The sequence below is a fragment of the Gorilla gorilla genome, chromosome 1 (genome assembly GCF_029281585.2).
Source record: "Gorilla gorilla gorilla isolate KB3781 chromosome 1, NHGRI_mGorGor1-v2.1_pri, whole genome shotgun sequence".
Lineage (NCBI taxonomy): Eukaryota > Metazoa > Chordata > Mammalia > Primates > Hominidae > Gorilla > Gorilla gorilla.
In genome coordinates this window covers 44,137,131-44,151,600 of record NC_073224.2, presented here as the reverse complement: position 1 = coordinate 44,151,600, position 14,470 = coordinate 44,137,131, and the positions used below count along the sequence as shown (strand labels likewise).

At 45.0% G+C, this 14,470-nt stretch overlaps 2 long non-coding RNA genes across 3 annotated transcripts in view; one reads left to right on the top strand and one right to left on the bottom strand.

The window, feature by feature from the left end:
* Positions 1-699, bottom strand: part of LOC134758942 (uncharacterized) — a 30,241-nt gene extending 29,542 nt beyond the window's left edge. The window contains exon 1 of the long non-coding RNA XR_010134735.1: positions 362-699. This is a non-coding gene — a long non-coding RNA (uncharacterized lncRNA). The remainder of the gene's footprint in view (positions 1-361) is intronic.
* Positions 700-2,685: 1,986 nt separating this feature from the next.
* LOC129528803 (uncharacterized) lies at positions 2,686-10,187 on the top strand. Of its 2 annotated transcripts, none has more exons than XR_008674089.2 (3): positions 2,686-2,777; positions 8,971-9,111; positions 9,906-10,187. It is a non-coding gene; the product is annotated as an uncharacterized lncRNA (long non-coding RNA). The 2 variants fall into 2 exon arrangements; XR_008674090.2 differs by having other exon boundaries at positions 2,689-2,789.
* The last annotated feature ends 4,283 nt before the right edge of the window (positions 10,188-14,470 follow it).

Genomic DNA, 14,470 nt, shown 5'->3' with positions numbered 1-14,470 from the left:
GAGGCTTTACAATGTATTCTTCTCCTGGCGTTATTATGCCCTTTAACAGATAAGACCGTTGAGGCTCAGAGAGACGCGGGGACAACAGCTCTTACGCAACGGGGCAGGGTTCTGGCCTGCATACTCTAAGGATGATTTCTTCCATTATGCTATCGTTTGAGAAGACAGGAGGGAGTAGGGGAGAACGGTGGGGGCTCCCAGCAAAAGGACAAGGCCCTCAGGGCCTGGGGTAGAACTGGAAGCCCACTCTTGACAATCAGTCCTTATCCAGGAGCACAGAGCCAGGGAAATCTGGTCCCAGCACCCATGCCCCCTTCCCCTCCTGGCTCCCTGACGCAGGAGAAAGCCCCCTGGGACTCACTGCGGGCCGGCGGGCACCTGTCACTGATGGGAAGAGCTCCTGTTTCCTATGTGCGCCCAGAGGGCCCAAGGCAGACCTGCCAGCAGCCACGAGATGGCGCTGCGATCCAGGCGACTCCGGGCCCTGCAGCCACCCTCCCCGAGGCTGCCCCGCGGAGGACCCAAGCGGTCGCGGAGGACGCTCTCCCACTCCCCAACTTCCCTCTTCCCTCCCTCCTCCTTCCTCGCCTCTTGGCCCTGCGAAGAGTGGAGGCCGCATCAGGGAGCCCTAGGCCCAAGGGCGGGCTAGGACTCCCCAGTGACTCCCAGGCAGCCCGGGGACAGCTGCTTCTCCTCTCCCCCGCCCTCCCTTCCGGTTTCCCTGGGCTCCTCCCCAGCCGGGCCAGCCAGTCCTGGGCCACTGCGCTCCCACAGCACAACTGAAGCAGGATCGCAACTCGCAGACTTAACGACTGCACAACTAAACATCAAAAATGAACTCTTCGTTAGAAGACATCCCTCTGCTTGAAAACGTAGCCGTCGAAGTTCCCTCTATGTGTCAAAAATAAGTTATGCGTAGGAGCCAGAGTCCCGTGCCTGGTGTCACCTCTCTTTCCCAAAATCCTCTCCCATCAAGAAAACCATGCATGTGCGTGGGTCCGCGCGCGCGCACTTGGAGAGGTAGAATTTTGAGTTGAAAATCTGAATCTACCATGAAAAATTGTGTGACACCAAGCAAGTGTCTTAAGACTCTTTGAGCCTCAATTTTCTCATCCATAAAGTGGAAATAATACCAGTAATCACTTCATGGGCTGTTGGAAAAATTAAATACATCTAAACCATTTAGAGGTGCTTTAACACATAGTAAGTACTCAGTAAATATTGTTTCTTTTCCTCTGACACTTATCGTGTGTGTCCATCACTTGGCATTCAATGCAGGCAGCCTTGTGTTTTTGGCTAATTTCTCCTATAGGACATCCCACCCCCAAGGGCCGTGTCTTGCATATCTGTATGTTCAGGAGCACCCAGCACAGACTCTCGCCTGGTGCATAGTAATTAGAGTGGGCCATAGTGACCACCAAAAACCACAGCCTCTGGCTTCAATTCTGCCTCCCTCCTGTCTTCTCTCAGGTGCTGGCTTCATGCACAACCCTGCTAGCGCAGCTACCTAGTGTCCTCTCCTCCACTTCTCTGCTTTGGGGCGGGCGGTGCCCAGCTTTCAGTGGTGAAACCTGTAGCCTTTTGCTCTCTGCTAGGCCAGGGAGCCCCTTCTGAGAGGGTAAGGGGGGGCCAGGGTGGAAGGGGCATGGTTCTTGTTTTGTGTCCTGGAGAGAGTGTGCTCCATATAAAGCCTGCTTGAGCAGAGGAGAAGAACCCGGCCCCAGCACCCTAGCCTTGACCCAGGTTCATATGGTGTGGAGCCCTTGCTTCTGCTGTGATCGGGCCCAAAAGGTTAACAAGTCAGTTTGTAGAGGTCTGTGTCTGGGAGTTCTTTGGGGTTTTTATTTGTGTCTTTCCTGACTTTTCTATCTCTGAGAGTCAAGTCTTTCCTCCACATCTCTGTCTTGCACTGCAGTTCCCCAGTGCGCAATCATTCCATGTGTGTTGACGGACTGCCGGGCACATTGGCTCTGAAGGCTTTACCAAGCTGGCTCTCAGTCATATGTATATATTTTTAATTTTTGAGACAGGGTCTCACTCTGTTGCCCAGGCTGGAGTGCAGTGGCACAATCATGGCTCATAGCAGGCTCGAACTCTGGGGTTCAAGCGATCCTCCCACCTCAGTCTTCTGAGTAGTTGGGACTACAGGTGCCTGCCACCACACCTGGCTAATTTTTATTTTATATTTTAGAGATGGGGATCTCATCATGTTGCCTGGAGCTGATCTCAAACTCCTGTGCTCAATCAATCCTCCCTCCTAGGCCTCCCAAAGCGCTGGGATTGCAGGAGTGAGCCAACAAACCTGGCCTCAATCGGGTCTTTAACCATCCAATTTATTCAATTCTGCCAGAGGGCCCCCTGCTGAAGCTGTTCACAGATTGCTCTGATATGACTAAAAAGCTAACCACATATGCAAATGAAGTGTTGGAGGTGTGAGGGTGGCTTGGGGTAGACAGTGCTTCTGGTTCATCTAGGAAGGCTTCCTGGTGGGGGAAGGGGAGGGGCTGAAGTTGTCATTGAAAAGGATGGAGTTTGATACAATGAGGGGGTGGTGTGGTTTTAGGCCATAACCCTCCCTTTCCTGGGGCAGGTCCTCACATGAGTCATTCCAGAGTTTCCTTGCTGGTCAGTGGGAACATTCTAGTGTGTGACATCTGCCTGGCAACAAGCTGAGTTCCTGGAAAACAACAATCACAGAGAGACAGTCCACCACCTCTACCCTCTTAACTCTTCCTTAGAAATCCTACTGTCTGCAGCTGGGAATGAATGGAATGAAGGTCAAGGATGAAGTAATAACCAAATATTGGGTTTTGGGTGCCCTGGTAACTGTCCGGTTTCCAGTTAGGGTTCCTGGGTGACATCTTCCTTCTGGGGGAAGACAGAGTCAAATGAGAAACGTGAGTTGAGCCCAGGGGAAAGGATCATCCGGGAGATGCCTGAGGGGCTCCAGGGCATCGTAATCTCTTGCTCAGCTGGCAGAGTGGGGCTGACACGGCCAGCTGCTCTCTGGAGTCCTCGGCCTTCCTGTTTCCCCCTGAGGACTTTGAGTGGGGAATCTAAACCATATGTCTCTGATTCATTTACTGTGAACTCATCAAGTTGCTGTTTGGCAAGAGTCCTGGATGTCTCGGAAGAGCTTTTGGTTTGGTTTCATTTGTTCTTTCTAGTGCTTTTCCTTTGAAATAGGAAGTTTATGTTTGCCAAAAATAAGTTGAAAAGCTAGATTTGATATTGGATCAGAGCATAAAAAGAAATCAAGAAGATATTATCCTTTGTGTTTCCCTATTTTTAACTTTGCAATGCAGGCAAGTCATAGCTGACATTTAATTCTGCGAATTGGGTGCTATCATTATCCCCATTTTACAAATGAGAAAACTAAAGCCCAGAGTGGTTAAGTAAATTGCCCAAGTCCACATAGCTAGTAAAGTGGCAGCTTTATATACGTGCACAGTAGCATCGCCAAGGGCCTATCATGCTTTTAGGGGCCTATGTAAATATTTTAATTTCTTTTAAGATCAGAAAAAATGAACTTGATGTTGAAAGAGAATTTAATGTATTTGTCTTTCTACCAACACAGTCATATAAAGTTTAACCCTTTCAGAAGCAGCACCGTCTTGAGTACCAGGGAGAATGAGAGAGAGAATGGAAGGAGCAGTGGTTGGGTGTCCACTGTGCTCGGCGGGGCTGACCACTGTGTGAAAGTGGCCCAGATGCCACGTCAGCCCCCTCACTGAGGGGACTAAGCCCACACCCTAAGATAGAGAAGACTGTATTTAATAAAGTGCCACTGGGCTTGGACTAGGTAGACCACACGAGGCTTCACGAAGGAGCTGGGATTTGAGAAGCGGGTTAAACGTGAAAGGATGGGAAAGTAGAGACAATTTGAGGAATGGAGAATTCCCTGTATTGGGGGAGACTGGGGGTAGCTGATGTAGAGGTTGTGTTAATTATTAGTTAAAACTCGGTTTCTAAACTACTTTTGAATTGTATTTTGTTTGTATTTCACATTGAAGATCTCCATCTAGCTGTTATTTGTTTTCATTCTGTCAGTGATAATTAAAGCTCAATTGTTACTTAAACTCACAAATGATTATCTTCTGTAATAGAAAGGTAAACAGGACTTTTGTTTTTGTTCATTTTGTTATTTCCTGTTAGAGGTTAACTAATATTCATTCTTTAGCAGTTTATGTCTATATAGCAGACATAGATGTAGCAGATATAGATATTGCTGTTTAGCAGCAATAATTAGGAAATTGTCCAAAAGGTCATAGGAAACCATCTCACTTCCTTATTTTTGCACCAAAATGACATACCAAACATTGCAGTGTGATTTCCATGGAAAGGACTCATGGTTTACAAACAGTGCCCCTCAGAGACAGGACTTGGTAAAGACAGCTTGGGGGACAAGGGGGTAGGCAAGGCAGGCAGGGAGTGGCCGGGGGGTGAGCAGCAAGTGGGTGCTGAGGTCCTTTTCCCTGCTTTAACCTCATCAGGCTGTTTACATATGTTAGGGTTTCTAGAAAAGATTTCATGTTTTAAAAGGGGGATCCTCTGAAAAAAATGAATTTGAAAACCACTGCTATAAAAACTTTAAGAAAGTTAAAAACTCTAGGAACTAGGTGGTTTATTTCTTTATTCTCTGCCTATTCCAGGAATAACCTAAGATGGCTTATCAAATATTAATACATATCATTCAGCAAGTTTTTTTAAGCAAAGCAGAAATGGAAAGAAGGAAAAATAATGATAGAGACGTCAGACATCCCCAGGGCAAGGTTCATGCACCAATGTACCCGAGGAGGAGCAGGCCAGCAGGGCTGGGCGGCACAGGCTGCAGCTGGCAGGCCTGGTTCACAGAAGGGTCACGCAGACGCAAGCCATCCTCCCTCTGCAGGATGAGGCGATGGTGGCCTGGGCAGAGCCCTGAGATCCTGTGGAAGCTCCTAGGATATTAGTGAGAGTCCTTGGGAGGTTTGTTTGACTTTGCACAAGCGCGTCGTTCTCCATCCCAGCCACCATCTTTGTCCTTTCCTTCCTTAAAGACGCATAAACCATGGCAAGTGGAGGTCTCTGCCTGCCCACCCGGCTGTCCTCAGTCCTCTGGCCACACACCCTTCACACCCTAGTCACCCCCCAATCAAAAATGATCAAAAGCCAAATTTGATCATTTGTCTTGGGTTTACTCTAGGCCAGGTACAGTTCCAAGTACTTCATACATTCAGTCCTCCATGTCTGTGGGTTCAACCAACAGTGGATAGAAAATATTTTTAAAAAACCAAACATCTGTACTGAATATCTACATTTTTTCTTGTCATTATTCCCTAAACAATAAAGTATAACAACTATTTACATAGCATTTACATTGTATTAGGAATTATAAGTAATCTGGAGTTGATTTAAAGTATACAGGAGGATGTGCATAAGTTAATGTAAATACTAAGCCATTTTATGTCAGGGACTTGAGCGTCTTTGGATTTTGATGTCCATGAAGACTGCTAGGTAAATTACTGTGTGGTTTCTCCCTGAGTCATCAGGGCAGGGATGAGGTTGGAGGAGCGAGGTTTTCCTGCCAGTATTTGGGTTCTCTTTACCCGAAGAAACCAATCCCCCGAAGATACTGAGAGACAACTGTATGTGTTAACACTTTTGATTCACACAACATCCCTATGAGGTGGGTACTATTATCATCCCCATTTGACAGATCAAGAAACCGAGGCACAAAGAGGTTAAACAACTTGCTCAAAGTCATACATCTGGTGACAGAGCCGAGATTTGAAACCAGTTTGGTTCTGCGCTCTTTCTACTCTACCGTGGAGCCCCAAATTCCCAACTCATTACAACCTGCTGGTTGCAGAGTGGGAAGTTATGCTGTCCCTGAGGGTGAAGTCCCAGGTTTTACCCTCAAGTGAGCTACTCAGTCACACCTTGGCCTGTCCTGTTTGGGGGCCACAGATGGCACCTTGCAGTCTGTCCAGCCATTTGTTGATATTGCAGATCCCAAAGAGAACCCAAGGTTGGAAGGAGTAAGGGAGCTCAAGGCAGGCTTTTCTCACAAAGGAAAAGGCAGCAAAGAAGTAGGATATGCAAGACAGGATCTTGGTTGCTCCATGGTTTCATCTTATTAATAATAATTGATGTTATGACAGATACCACTTAGAGCCAGACACTGTTCTAGGCATTTTGCATTCATGATCTTATTTAATCCTCAAAGCAACTGAGCAAGGTAGGTATTATTAGTCTCACTGTACCAGGAGGAAATTGAGACCTAGAGGCGACAGTGAATTCATCTCTGCTTTTCCCCAGGCCATAGCACCCAAGTTTTCTACGTGGTCACCACCCTGGTGCCCTCTACACCCATTTGCACAGAAGCTCCTTCATGAGGGTTCTCAGGATCTGTATTTGCTTCTGCTCCTGCCTGTCAGTTCCTCAAAAGCCAAGGCTGTGCTCACTAGTTCTCTTCACGTCCTTCCTCTCTAACTCCAAGAGCCCCACAGAAAGCTCTTCGTAAGGTAGGCTGTGGTTCGATGCGGCAACTTCACAGCTAGGATGACATCAGCAGCTGGCACCGCTGGTGGAAATGCAGAAATGAGGAAACAGCCAAAAACAGAGTTCCCCGATCCTTCTTCACCCCCAACAACTCCTTACTTGCATATATATATATATGCATAAAGGATGAGTCTGCCTAAACAACTTAGAAAAATGCCTACCCTTGAGCGTCCAAGCCTTAGCCGTGTAAATCATCATGCAAATGAGGCAGCAGCTGTGGGCCTGGTTGCCAGAGCCATTTATGTCCTCTCACACCTAAAGAAAACACAAATACTGGTAGGAAAACCCCGCTCCTCCAGCCTCATCCCTGCCCTGATGACTCAGGGAGAAACCACACAGTAATTTACCTAGCAGGCTCCAGAAGCAGCCTCTTCACTTCCCTGCCAACCCTCCTCACCCACCCGCACCCCCGCACAGGCAGGGGGAGGTGATAATAAGCAGGCTCTTACCAGCTGTCTTTGCAGGGGCAGCGAAAATGATTGCTCAGCCTTGTTCAGGAGAACACACTCCCCCAGCCCTGGCTAATTCTTGGGCATGTGGGGCATGGGAAGGAAACTGGTGCCAGGCTGGCTCAGGTCTTAGAAAACTGTCATTCATCTGGACAGTGCACGGACTTTGTAACAACTTAGTGATGGAACCAAAGCTTACTTTTGTGCCATTTATGAGGGAACTAATTTATAAGCAAAGGAACTCAACTATTTGCTCATTTATTCAATGTATACATGACAACACAATAAAGGAGAGCTTTTTTTTAAAAAAAAACCCCTAAAAATGGCTGTTATTAGCATGAAAAATCAGCTGTAGCACTGTAGCCTATGGGAGAGAATTAGGCATTTTCAAGTTGTTTCAAGGGTCTTGAGTTTAGTAAAAAAACAGACCTAGAAATTTCAAATAATGCTTTTCTCTTTATTGAGGTAGATTCACAGAACCCCTTTCTTGTCAACCTCTCTCACTCCATGCAATGAAAATACATAGCCTTCAAAAAAAATAAAATAAAGGGACTTGTGTTTTAGAATTTTTAAATAATTTACTTCTTCAAATTTTCAGAATATCTTCACTAGCTCAATTATTCTGAATGAATGAGATAACTCAAAAGAATGTTTTTATAAAGTGACTTTGGCTTTGGAATGTATTATTTGGGATGCATTTGTAAGTCCTCTACATTCCAAGTTTGGTCTGTAGACCAGCAGCATTGGCGTCACCTGGAAGCTTGACTGAAATGCAGAATCTTCAGTTCCTGATTCTCCTGGTCCAGGAGCTGCAATTTAGCAAGATCTCCAGGTGCTTTCAATGCACATTGAAGTTCAAGAAGCACCTGTTGGATATTGTCCTCATGGGCAATGACTTGACTTTGAGAGTTTCTGCTTTGCTCCCAATGATGCTAGAAGGGCTGGTTCTCTCTGAGCAAGTGGCAGTGTTCTGAGGACAGCTGGTACTAGATCTTGTTGGGGTTTGGCCTCAAAAACAGATCAAGTGGGTGGGTTCACACACCATGACCTTGGCAGCTGGCCTCCAGATCAGGAGGAGCAACAAGGACATTTCTTGAGCTACCTGTTGGATTCCCCTTTCTTGACTTCAGGGAAAGGAGGAAGCCCTCACAAATCCTTTTGCAATCTTCTCCTGTCTCCACTCTTTTATATCTTCAGTGTAACTGAGAGGTTTCACCAGTCAGGTAACCAGTCTTAAATTTCTTTTGTAGTAAATTTTGTATACAGCCTAGCACTTCCTTTAGAAAGTAGCATCTATTGTAACTTGGTAGCTGATTCAAAACTTCAACATCACATCTTGTGGCATGTATAATAGAAAAAGAACTGGGAAAACCCTAAGTGTTTACCAATTATTGGTTCAATAAATTATAGAACATCCATGCCATAGAGTATTAGGCAGTAGTTAAAAAGTATAGGGCCCGTCTCAATGTGTGAACATGAGACAGTGTCCAGGATGTATTACATGAAAAAACAAATACTGTCGTCCCTCCCTATCCACATGAGATTGGTTCAGGAACAACGCAAAAATACCAAAATCTGAAAGTGCTCCAGTCCCTTATATAAAATGGTATATACTATTTGTATATAACCTATGCACATCCTCCGTATACTTTAAATCATCTCTAGATTACTTATAATACCCAATACAGTGTAAATGCTATGTAGTGGTTGTTATACTATGTTGTTTTTTATTTGTATTATTTATTATTATATTGGGTTTTTAAAATATTATCAATTCACAGTTGGTTGAATCCACAGATGTGGAATTCTCAGATACAGAGGGCCAACTGTATCTAGTATTACCTCATTTGTGCCTGAAAGAAGAGGAAACGATCTTCATGTATAGTCTTTATGTGCACAGAATATTGCTGGTTGTATATCTTAGAACCCGGAATAGCCACTGCTTCTAAACAAAGGGTCTTTTTTTTTTTTGAGACAGGATCTCACTCTGTTACCCAGGGTGGAGTGCAGGGGCATGAACACGGATCACTGCAGCTTCGACTTCCTGGCTCAAGCAATCCTTCCACTTCCTGGCTCAAGCAATCATTCCACCTCAGCCTCCTAGGTACTGGGACTACAGGTACACGCCACCTCGCCCAGCTAGTTTTTGTATTTTTTTGTAGAGAAGAGGTTTCACCATGTTGGCCAGGCTGGTCTTGAACTCCCAGGCTCAAGCGATCCACCCACCTCAGCCTCCCAAAGTTCTGGGCTTACAGGCGTGAGCTACCAAGTAAAGGGTCTTAAAGGCCGGAGCTGGGAGAAGAATTACTTTCACTGTGTATTATTTGGTACTTTTGACTTTTTTAAAACTGTCTGTATATATTACATTTTAAATTCCCAAAGGATTATATAGTCATTTAAAAATTATGGTTATGAAGATTAATATAGCAGCATGAAAAATTTTTATGATGTAAAGTGAGAAAAGCGAACATCCGTAGTCAGTACGTGCATTCCAATGTCATCTATGTAAAAATGAGCAAATAAAGACTCAAAGAAAAATGAACAAAATTTAAGAGTAGTTATGTTACAGCAGTGGGATTTTCCATAGTTAGAGAAACCAACTTTATTGATGTATAGTTTATATGCAAAAATGCATCCATTTTAAGTATACTTTTGGAGGAATTTTGACAAATTTATATACTCATATAACCATCACCACAATCAAAACACAGAACATTTCCATTATCCCAAAAAGTTTCCTTGTACTTTGTCTCATTCCATCCTGGTGTGCAATCAATGATGAGTTTTCTGTCACTATAAGTTAGATCTTGTTTTCTGTCTCTATGAATTAGAATCATATACCATGTACCCTTTTTGTGTCCTGGCTCCTTTTGCTCAGCATAATACCACATCCATCCTCTCCTTCTTCCTTAGTAACTGCATCCTGGGCAATATCCCCAGCTGAAAGATTACGCTTCCCAGCCTTCCTTGCAGCTAGACGTAGCCATATGACAAAATGACGCCCAATGAAGCATACATAGAAAAGTCACGTGAGACTTCTGGAAAAGCTTCTGTAAAAGTGAGGAGCAGACACCCTTTTCTTTTTCTTCTCCTTTCTCTTGCTGTTGGCCTGGAATGTGGACCTGATGGATGGAGCTCTGGCAATCATCTTGGAGTATGAAGTGACCTTAAGGATGAACAGAAAAGAAAATGAGCCTGGGCCTTTAGTGACACAGTGGAGCTGCTCCCAGCTTGGCTACCTTCCTTTTAGTCTGCTTTTATACGAAAATATATATATATCTTGTTTAAGCACAAATATTTTGGGTTTTTCTGCTGTTTGTTGCTAAAAGTAATTCTAATTGTTCCATAAGCCTTCTAGCACTATTGCATTTTTAAATTATGCATTTTTTGATCAAAAATTAAATTGTAATGTTAAAAAATAAAACTTTATACTAAGATCTGACAAAAACAGTTTAAGAAAAACATTACAGGCTGGGTGCAGTGGCTCACACCTGTAATCCCAGCACTTTGGGAGGCTGAGGTGGGTGGATCACCTGAGGTCAGGAGTTCGAGACCAGCCTGGCCAACATGGCGAAACCCCGTCTCTACTAAAAATACAAAAATTAGCCAGGCGTGGTGGCGTGCACCTGTAATCCCAGCTACCCATGAGGCTGAGGCAGGAGAATTGCTGGAACCCAGCAGGCAGAGGCTGCCATGAGCCGAGATTGCACCACTGCACTCCAGCCTGGGCGTCAGAGCAAGACTCTGTCGAAAGAAGGAAGGAAAGCGGGGGGTGGGGGGGGAATACAGACCAATATCCCTCATGAACATAGATGCAAAAATTCTCAGCAAAATATTGGCAAATTGAATCCTCAATATAAAAAATGAATATGCATGAGCAAATGAAAGGTTGACTCAGCATTAAAAAATCAATGTCTATAGTCCCAGCTACTTGAAAGGCTGAGGCAGGAGGATCACTTGAGCCCAGGAATGTGAGGCTGTAGTGCACTCTGATCACACCTGTGAACTGCCACTGTATTCCAGCCCAGGCAACATAGCGAGACTTCATCTCAAAAAAAAAAAAAAAATCAATCAAGTATTAATAATTCTCCACAGAATAAAAGAGAAAATCAAATAACCATCTCAATTGATGCAGAAGAAGCATTTGACAAAACTAATATTCCTTTATCATAAAAATTCTCAGCAAACTAAGAATAGGAACTTCTTCAACTTGACAAAGGGTGAATCTGAAAAAAACTACAGCTAACAACATAATTGTGAAAGACTGAATGATTTCCCCTAAGACAGGGAACAATGAAAGGATAACTGCTCTGAACATATCTATGAAATATTGTGCTGGAGCCCCTAGCAATGTCTAAGGCAAGAAAAAGAAATAAAAGGCATAAAAGGTTGGAAAGAAAAAGTAAAACCTTCTCTAATTACAGGTAACATGATTGTCTATGTGGACAATCCTATGGAATCTAAAAAAAAAAAAATCCCAACCCTTCTAGAATTAATAAGTGAATTGAGCAAGGTTAAAGGATACCAGAGTGATATATAAAAATGAATATACTAGCAACAAAGAACTGAAGAATTAAAATTTTATAAATCCCATTTACAATAGCCTTGGAAAGCATGAAATATTTAGGCATACGTTTAATGAGTGATTTGTAAGACTTCTACACTGAAGATTATACAACATAACTGAGGCTGGGCATGGTGGCTCCTGTCGGTAATCACAGCACTTTGGGAGGCCAAGGTGGGCGGATGGCTTGAGCCCAGAAGTTCGAGACCAGCCTGGGTCTTGAACAAGGTGAAACCCCATCTCTATAAAAAATACAAAAATTAGCCGGGCATGGTGGTGCACGCCTGAAGTCCTAGCTACTCAGGTGGCTGAGGCGACAGAATCGCTTAAGCCTAGGAGATCATGCCACTGCACTCCATCCAGCCTGGGTGGCGGAGCAAGACCTTGTCTCAAAAAAAAAAAAAAAAAAATCACTGAGAAAAATTAAAGAATATTTAAATACATGAATAGATGTATTACCATCTATGAATAGTGAAGACTCACTATTAGCAGGATGTCAGTTTCCTCCACATTGATCTATAGATTCAGTACAATCCTATGTGAAAACAGCTGGAGTTTTTAGACATTGACGAGCTGATTCTGACATATAAATTTACATAGAATTTTAAAAATAATACAATGAATCTAAAATAGAAAAAAATACGACCAAGATTGTGACAGAGACACACATGAGGTTCTACAATGACACAGAGGAAGAAAGAATAGCTCTGATTAGGTGACTCGAGGGAGGCTCCTCAAAGGAGGTGACTGAACAGCGCCAGCATCTGGGTGCTCAGGTAAGCATCTGACTTTTGAAAAAAACTCCCTGCTTGATCCTGGTTGAGAACTACGGGTTCAAACAAGGTGGTGCCTGTGGGGACAGAGACGGGAGAACAGATGGAAGACAGGATGGACATGAACACCAACTGGACTTGGTGGAAGAAAAAAATCCAATTAACTCTGGTTTCCAGCTTGGGAAGCTGGGTGGATAATGATTTCATATTCCAGGATTTGGGAAATGGAAAGCAAATTAGTTTTATACATGGCAGTGGGGATGAGAGAGAGGTTGAGAGAAAAATGATCTCTATATGCCCTCCAGAGAGCTCAGAAACTCAGTCCTCCCAAGTGGGTCCAGCAGTGCAGAGACCCCAGCTGCCCTTTAGGTTTTGCCTCTGTGGGGCAGACCCTGCTGCTGAGGAAGTTGTGCTCTGAGCATTAGCTGGACAGCTGCTGAATCTTAGGGCTCTGAGCTACTATAAAGCAATTTTCTCCATGGTTTCGTTGTTTAGCATGGACTTTGTTAGCCTCGAGACAATTGTCTCTTGGTTTAGAATGCCGGAACAAATTTGACCAGTGGAGTCCAGTTCCAGGATTCTACTCACATTGTTCCACTGATGAGATTTTAATAAAGGGATATTTCCAGGGATGAGAGCCAGGTTAGGGAGCCGACCAGGGATGTGGAGGCACACAGGAGCTCTCCAAAGTGGAAGCTATTACCACGTGGAGGCTGGAAGGGGCAGAGGGAGAGGATGGTATTACTGAGGCCCGGTGGAGATTACAGCCATGGAGGAGGAGCTGGGCCCCTGGAAGAATGCAGCCACTGCCAGGCCAAGCCTCTGAATCAAGAGGGCGCAGACAAAAAATATCCTCTATCACCACCCTCCTCACCCCTCAGTCTCCAACTGGTGCCTCCCACTGGTTAATGCCGATTGGAAGCCAGCAATCAGGGGAGCATGAGCAAAGAACGGTAGGGAAGGGACCAGGTGTGTGGGGTCAGGGGCAAGCAAGATACCAACACAGCCACACTGGAACACAGCCTGTGTAAAAGCAGGGGCATGGGTAACTCGGAGGAATGACAGAAAAACCATAGCACAGAAGTCAGGACTCTTGGATCCCTGCCCCAACGCACACTGAGCGTCCTGGGAGGCATGCTGCTGGCATCTTAGGCCTCGACTGCTTTGGCTGCAAAATGAGTAGGCTGGACCATTCAGTTGAGTGAACTTTGTGGCCTTCCACAGAGAGTTCTCTGACCCTGCTGTAAGTCAGCTGGCCCTCCCACCAAGCACAGACTGTGGCTCGACCCCAGGCAGAGAGGAGTAGTGCTGGGCGAGGGGAGTGCCGGGGAGGCCTGGGACTGGCCAGCATCTGGGACTAGAGCTGATGCTCCTCTTTTCCAGCAAACCCATGGGACATGCAGAGTCAACAAGGGACTTTTCTTAAACGTACTTTTCATGGTGGTGAGGTATATTCAAAAAGAAAGAAGAGTATTCATCTCCAGAGAGCAGCAGTTTCACAGACCCGTGTTGCTGTAGCTCCAAGTCCTGGTGCCCCCTGCTCAGTTCCTGATAACTGAAGATGAAACTTGAACAGCAAAAGGGAAGTTCTCCTGTCTCCTACAGGGTATCAAATCCTGTTTCTAGATGGTTTCAGTTCTTAAAGACACAGGATTCCATATTTTCTCACCCAATAAGCTGGAGGCAAAGAAGCTTCAGTGACCACCAACCACATTTGCACAGCCCTGGGGTGAAATGGGGCTGTACTGCAGAGCCTTTCTGGAATCCGGGTTTGAAAGGGGGTCCCAATATTTCCAACATGTGTCATCTTTCTCCTTATTAATGTAGAGAATTGGTCCAGGTAAGTGCACAGATTTGCTCAGTCAGCTCTGGGTCCCAGAGGGCCTCTTAGTTTTCTGCAATTTTCTACCTTCCTAGTTTCTACAGGGTCAGATGCCTCATAGGAGCACATGCTCCTCTTTTCTTTTGGAGGTGGGAAGGGCCTGTTCACACTGGCTTCAAAGTTACTCACAGGTCAAGCTCAGGGAGTTGCTCGTTCCCTTACTGTGCCCATGAAGTGTCCCTGTCCTCTGGGAGGACAGACAGAGACTGGGATCTTGCTGCTTTCAAAGTGTTTGGTCACAAATACACGTTCAAATATG